This window comes from Lacerta agilis, chromosome 1 (assembly GCF_009819535.1).
Source record: "Lacerta agilis isolate rLacAgi1 chromosome 1, rLacAgi1.pri, whole genome shotgun sequence".
NCBI lineage: Eukaryota > Metazoa > Chordata > Lepidosauria > Squamata > Lacertidae > Lacerta > Lacerta agilis.
The window spans coordinates 40,511,985-40,519,443 of NC_046312.1; positions in this window are offsets into that span (position 1 = coordinate 40,511,985).

Here is a 7,459-nt window from a genome sequence, read left to right on the forward strand (position 1 = left end):
GTTCTGTTGCATCACACCTCCAGAATGCTAGCTGACTTTATGGGATTCTTTTGGATTTCAAGGGATCAGCCACCCAGGCAGCATTAAGGCTGCTGCTGAAACATTGGTAACATGGGAGGCATGCATTTTTGTTTGTTCCTATCCTCTCTTGCTGCTTACTGAGGTATATTAATACCCCGCGAAGCCTTCATTCATTTGATGGACTGCCACCTCATGCTTGATTCATGCGGTGATGTCACCATCTATCATTCTGGAAGCAGTTAAAATGTCAAAACACTACAATGTGCCGGCCAAGAGTGAATTGGGGAGGAGGCAGAGGAGGCAACTTGACTGGGGAATGTTAGGTGCTTTTGCAAATCTTTCCCTCAGTGAACATAGCTGCATGTTTGCTCTGCCTACTAGAAGAAACGAAAGCTCAGCTGACGGAGAAGACGGGATAGGATCTAGTGATGCTTTACACACCATCATATGAGGACTGAAGGGTTTGTTTTTCGTGTTTTTTTACTGGATGATAAACAGCGTGACACAATTTCCAAAGATCTTAAAGTCCAGGCAAAAACAGAAGTTGACTAGGATTTAAAATGGTTGTCGGCTGGATTATTGTCTTCGCTTCCATTGATTTCTCTCTCTGGGCAGTACCTTACCATGAACTTTTAGTCTGATCCTGTACTGTCCACATAAAGGATGGAAAGGGAGGCAGTATAATGAAAACCAGCAACTTCCAACACTTGGGCTGTATTTATCTTAGACCAGTTCATGAAGGGATTGGCGTGGCTTGAATGTAACTGGTATGCTAGAACACACAAGGTTTATGTTGGTAAGCTGGTCTTAATCATTCTATCCTCATATAATGCATTAAAGTTTCTAACAAGAGGGGATCCTTTCACTGCAAGCAGATGTGTTTGCATCAGCCAGACTTCCTTTTATTTTTCCAGTTTTACATACCACTTTTCACCCAAGTGATTTTGAAGCGGGTCACATAGGTTCTTATGTGCCAAAAGTAGAGAACAGGACCAGGCACTGTGGGCCATGCCTGTGGGACAGAAAACAACCCCACAAACATCTAAAGCTCAAATAAATTGTGGAAACCCTTCAGATCTGATGGAGCCATGGGGAATCTTAATTAGTAATAGGTAACCCGGTCAACTTTTTTCAGACCCAGGACACATGTTTAAATCCCATATGCGCAACATAGGATTGGCTTAAAAGCTTTTACTGTTCATGTACAACTTTCCCCTTTTTTCTTAATAAACTTTTTTTTAAAAAAGGAGGTGGTGACAGCACTTGATGGTTGAACTGGACCTTGAAGGTGGAAATCATGACAATCTCCTTGACCATTCAGAATGAGATGTTCTTTTGGGAATAGCCTTGGAGCATAGCATATTTGGTCTTCAGTGTTATTTAAGTCTCACAGAGTCTCTGAGGACACTAGCTTTCATTTTAAAAGATAAGTAGTGAATGGGCAGAGAGAAGTTTAAAGGTGTGATGGCAAAAGTTGGCAGTATTGCACACTCAAACAAATTGCCCCTCTCTCAGCATACATGTTCTATAAAAATTAATGGAATCTTTGCATCTCTCAATCGCATTAGATTCTGCAGCCTTCTGCCTCATTTTCAGAAAGTATCTGTTAAAGGGCAGTTATTGGAAAAGAGACACAGAAACGGGAAGTATTTCTAAAGCTCAGTGAAATGTTGCTTTTTACCCATTTTGAAATCTGAATTGCAGCAGGATTGTTTATACATCATGAAATGTGGTAGCAGGTTACAGCTTTTATCACCCAACTTTGTCCAAAGCTCCGCTGAAGTGAATGTAAAAGCTGAATAATACACAGGAACGAACTCCCTCGGGAGGTTGTGGACTCTCCTTCACTAGAGGTTTTTAAGCAGAGGTTGGATGGCCAACCTGTCATGGATGCTTTAGTTGAAAAACCTGCATTGCAAGGAGTTGGACTAGATGATCCTTGGGGTCCTTTCCAAGTCTACAGTTCTATGATCTTTAACACTCTTGACTTCTAAATTTGCTGCCTGGCGCTTGGGCGAGATTCTTCACAGAAGTGTAAGATGGAATCCGTAATTCTTCTGGGAGATTGCTAATAAAACTCTGGATGTATCCATAAGTCAATGTGATTGAATATATTGAGTGGTTTATTCAAAGGGTTCTTTCCAATGTAATGTGAAACATGGAGAAATTGCTGACTAACGGATGGCTTTGTTGAATGTATTAATGTTGATTAAACTATTGCAGTACAAACAAATATATGCTCTCTGTTCATGTATCAGCTATTAGCATGCTCTAGATCTAGCATCTAGATCAAGGGAAGTAATAGTACCACTGTATTCTGCTCTGGTCAGACCTCACCTGGAATACTGTGTCCAGTTCTGGGGCACCACAGTTCAAGAAGAATACTGACAAGCTGGAACATGTCCAGAGGGCAACCAAAATGGTCAAAGGCCTGGAAGCGATGCTTTATGAGGAACGGTTTAGGGAGCTGGGTATGTTTAGCCTGGAGAAGAGGTTAAGGGGTGATAGGATAGCCATGTTCACATATATAAAAGGATGTCATATAGAGGAGGGAGAAAGGTGGTTTTCTGCTGCTCCAGAGAAGCGGACATGGAGCAATGGATTCAAACTACAAGAAAGAAGATTCCACCTCTGACAGTAAGAGCTGTTCGACAGTGGAATTTGCTGCCAAGGAGTGTGGTGGATTCTCCTTTGGAGGTCTTTAAGCGGAGGCTTGACAGCCATCTGTCAGGAATGCTTTGATGGTGTTTCCTGCTTGGCAGGCGGTTGGGCTGGATGGCCCTTGTGGTCTCTTCCAACTCTATGATTCTAGTATGCCCAGCAGGAGGCAGGTAGAAACTTCATGTGCTTCTTAGCATTAAATCACCACAACTGTGAAGCAAACCTCTCCCAACCAGTACATCCTGTATGGGTGAAACTGGTGTGTATGTTGGGGAGGGGTTCACTTTTTTAGCTGCAGTACTCCTTCCTTCGCAACACATTGGGCAGATACAGGCACCTTTGATCACTGGGGAGTCATAACAAGCAGCAGGCATTATATAAGGCCAAACTACCCAAACATGTCTTTCTACTGTTGCATTATGTAGATAAGTGGCCATTTTGCTAATCCTATTTATTGTTGCCAGATGCACTGCTTTTCACAAGATGCGCCTTCATAATTACTGTGTTGGGAGGATGGGGCCACAGGGAGTTGACAAGAGAATGCCAACCTTATTTAATGTTTTTAGATTTATGTCTGGACTGGTGCAAGAACCTGTCGTTAGGCCTTGGGCCTGGATTCGAACCCTTGTTGCAGCAGGGAGGGGTAATTTGCAAAATTCCTCCTCTGTAAAAAGGAATTACCTTTCTCGTAACTGTGGGCCTAGATTGTAATCTAAATTACCAGGATCTTAATTGAGTAGGAGCCAGATATACCACTTAATTGTGTAGGAGCCAGATATACCACCAGCTTTAATTGTGAATTTTTCACCCTGTTACAATTTGCAGGCAGCACTGAGGCCCCATACGCTGGCAGCACTTCCAAGCAGTTTCTAATTATTCTCATTATTTCAAGTACAGCATGAGACACTTAATATCAGGGTCTTGGGTTTGAGTCCCACGTTGGGCAGGGGGTTGGACTAGAAGACCCTTGTGGTCCCTTCCAACACTAAAATTCTATATGATTAAGAATTTTTCACCAACTTACCAGCAGATTGGTGGTCATTGTTACCTCCTGAGGCTTGCTCCACGGAACAGAGCAACTTGTATTAAACCGAGCGTGTGTGTACTATGCAGGCAGTGGCAGCTCATGCCCATTGAGACAGGTTGGGCAGAAGGTAAAGAGAACAACAGTAGATAGAGCCAGATGCAGTGGCTGGCAGAGGGCAGAGCCAACTAATTCAGCTGGACAGCCTTTCCCTACTCCCTGCCCAACTAATTCAGCTGGACAGCCTTTCCCTACTCCCTGCCCTTGGTGCAGGATCGCACTCTCAGGGGCATTGGTGTGCACCCTGCAGCTCACTGACAATGGCCAGCGCTACCCCTTTCTGAGAAATTGCTGTGCTGAAAGATTAGGAAGAGGGCTTCACTTCAGCATAAAGGAGCTAACAGCTGTGAAGAGAAGACAAAAACATCATTGAGCGAAGCAGACAATATTGTGCGGGGTGGAAAGAGGAGTGGGGATTACCGTTAGCAGAGCTGCGATCTCTCTTTCTTGCACCTGCTGTTTGCTGAAAGGCTAATGCTGGGGCCCAGTTGTCAGCCAGAATGAAAAAGCCTCCGATCAGTACTCTAGTCCAAGGAAAAGGCAGCCAGGCCATCCACGCAGGCAGGGCCAAGAGCAGAGGGGAGGGAGAGGAAATGCAACATGTGGAGGCAAGAGGCTGGCGGGTAAGGTGCCCGATTGCCTCAAATCTCCATCCGCACTTAAGCACCAGGTAGGTGCAACACTGCTGCAATGGGATAGGTGTAGCAAGAGGCGGGCGGTGGAGATGGGCAGATTGCACTCAAATTTGCAGGCGAGGTGCATTGCAAGCTAGCTGCTTAACGCAAACTTAATGGTAGAAAAATAAATCTTAAGTAGCTAAGGGATTCTGGGTGCCTACAAATGGGTTTATATTGCGGGATTGGTGCTTCTGTAGACATGGGTTTTTCTATATTTGCACGACTTCTCCGTGGCATCAAAATGACAGCCTGCATTTTCCCCATTTAATCCCTTTCCAGGAAAAATCCTGTAAATTAAACTCATTTGCGTTCTCTTGACAGGTTGTTTTCAATATTAAGTCCCCAACTGGAAGCATTCTCTGCCCATGAATCAGGATGTTTCTAGTTCAGATCCTTCCTCAGCCATAAACTTGCTAGCAAAAGTACAGGTAATCATGTGGGTCCATTGACAGGCAGGAATTAAAATGCCACACAGTACGGGAAACACCTTCAATGGGGCCAACTGAAATGTCACAGAGTAGTGAGTCTCTCTATGCCTCACCTTGTCTGCCAAAGTGGAGTAATACAGAATCATAGAATCATAGAGTTGGAAGAGACCACAAGGGCCATCCAGTCCAACCCCCTGCCAAGCAGGAAACACCATCAAAGCATTCCTGACAGATGGCTGTCAAGCCTCCGCTCAAAGACCTCCAAAGAAGGAGACTCCACCACACTCCTTGGCAGCAAATTCCACTGTCAACTATTGCATCATTCCATATTGCCTTATGGCTAGGATGTTTTAAGGATTACAAGATAATGCAAGAGGTCTTTGAACGGAAGTGCTATACAAATGCGAAGGACGACGACAGTAATTCCATTTCATCGTTCAGGTGTGATGCTAAAGTTGTTGACTGTAAGATGAATGAGGTTGTTTCTGTTAGTCCCAGGGCTGCGTATCAGTGCAAAGAAGCAAGTTGATTTGTTGCGCATGCAATTGGTTTCTTGCCCAAACTAGGTTCTGAAAGTCAGGCCTCAAAAGTATTGCTGCTTTTATTACGAGTTGTATTGAAATAATTGTTATGAAGTCCTTGTTCATTGTGTTGTAAGGTTCCCCGTGGTCATTTGGTGACTGGCGGTATATGAATATCCTAATAAATGTTTTTTAAATGACATTTTCAAAAATGCACATTGTACTCATTTTCAAAAATGCACATTGATGCAGCAGCCACAATCAGAGTGGACAACTTTATGTAAAAAATGAAGGATCTTTCTGATGCAATCCAGTTGCTGAGAATGTTCATTGTTATGTACATCTCGTCTACATATTTATATTCGCTGCTTGAGGTGGCTTATAGAACACCTGAAAGGAAGCTCATTTTGATGTATTTCATAATAGTTTATACACTAAAGCTATCCATGAAAATCCCAATTTCAAGGTTCACTGCTAATAAAACTACATTTCCTTTCACTGTTAATAAATTTAGGACAAGCAGATTGTCTGTTTCTGCAAATTCCCACTTGGTTTACATTAATCCTCTTTAGGGGGGGAAATTATTAATATCTACAATAGGACAATGCATTTTCTGCAGCAGCATGAAAAACATGAACAAGGAACCAAGATTAATTGGGTTAGTGTGTTTGTCAACTCATATTTTCATTTACAAACATAAGCACGCACTTGCTCCTCCCTCCACCCCTCCTGAAATTATGGCTATGTACACAACACCGACTTAAAATCCAGCCAGGTCGTTCAGTTTCTCAATTCAGATCAAAGCTGGTTTGGGTAGATATGAATCAAGATGCCGTATTTCATAAGAAACAACAAGGTAGTTAAGAGTATATGGATTGTAGCTTAAGATAATGTGTGCACCACTTCCCAAGCGAGCAGTCTGAGCACACTGGACCCAGATCAAACGGGACTATGTGCACAGCCTATATTGCTACATAATTTTGTATCCTCTGTGAAGATCAGTGGGCATTTAAAGCAGCTTATAAAAGGTAATCTATGATCATTAGTGAGTTGTTGACCTGGGATTATTGCATTACAAGGGAATAATTTTAAATAGCATCCTCTCATCAACATTAAAGAATTTGGAATTACCGGTAGCAAGTGAGATCTGCAACAAAGTGTTGCAGAGTACTGTATCTTCACCTCCTTTCAAAATTGCTCTTGTCCAGGGTGACAGGACGGAATAATCCTCTCCTGCAAAATATTCCATCTCACCTCAATTTTCAATTTTTCCTGACACTTTAATGTCATGTGGCTACTACCGTGTTTCTCCTAAAATAAGACACCGTCTTATATTTTTTTTCGCTCAACAAAACACAGTATGGCTTATTTTCAGGGGATGTCTTATTTTAACCGTGTCGCATCGGTACGCTGCATAGCCACGCCTCTCCAGGCTGTTTTAATGGGAGGTACCACGTCACTATGGCTTATTTTCGGGGCATGGCTTATTTTTGGGGAACGGCTTATATTTCGCAAATGCATAGAAATCCTGCTATGGCTTATTTTATGGCTATGTCTTATTTTAGGAGAAACAGGGTAAACACGTTCATTCTTCAGTGGACTGGTTGTTGTTTTTTTACCCTTAGAAGGGTTTGGTAAATACTTTTTTGTACTTCTGCAAATACTGGAGTTCCCTGAGCTGCTGCCCCCTGCTTGTTTCTTAGTGGTCCCTTTTTGGCTATACATCCATCACTACCCACCAGTTGACTTTTGCTGTTAGCAGTGCTGGGAACTTGTTTCATCTGCAGAACCTTTTTGAGGCAGGGCTTGAACACACGCTCCGTTCCTATTTTGATGGGATGTTTTTTGTTGGGTTAAAAAAAAAAACCCACCTTAGGAGAATGGTATATGAATGGCAGTGCCAGCTACCAACCTAGATGGCTTGAAAAGAGGATTAGACAAATTCATGGAGGAGAGGGCTATTGATGGCTACTAGCCACGTTGGTTTTCCTCTGCCTCCACTGTCAGCAGCAGTAATGCTTCTGAACACCAGTTGCTGGAAATTACAGGAGGGGGAAGTGCTCCTGT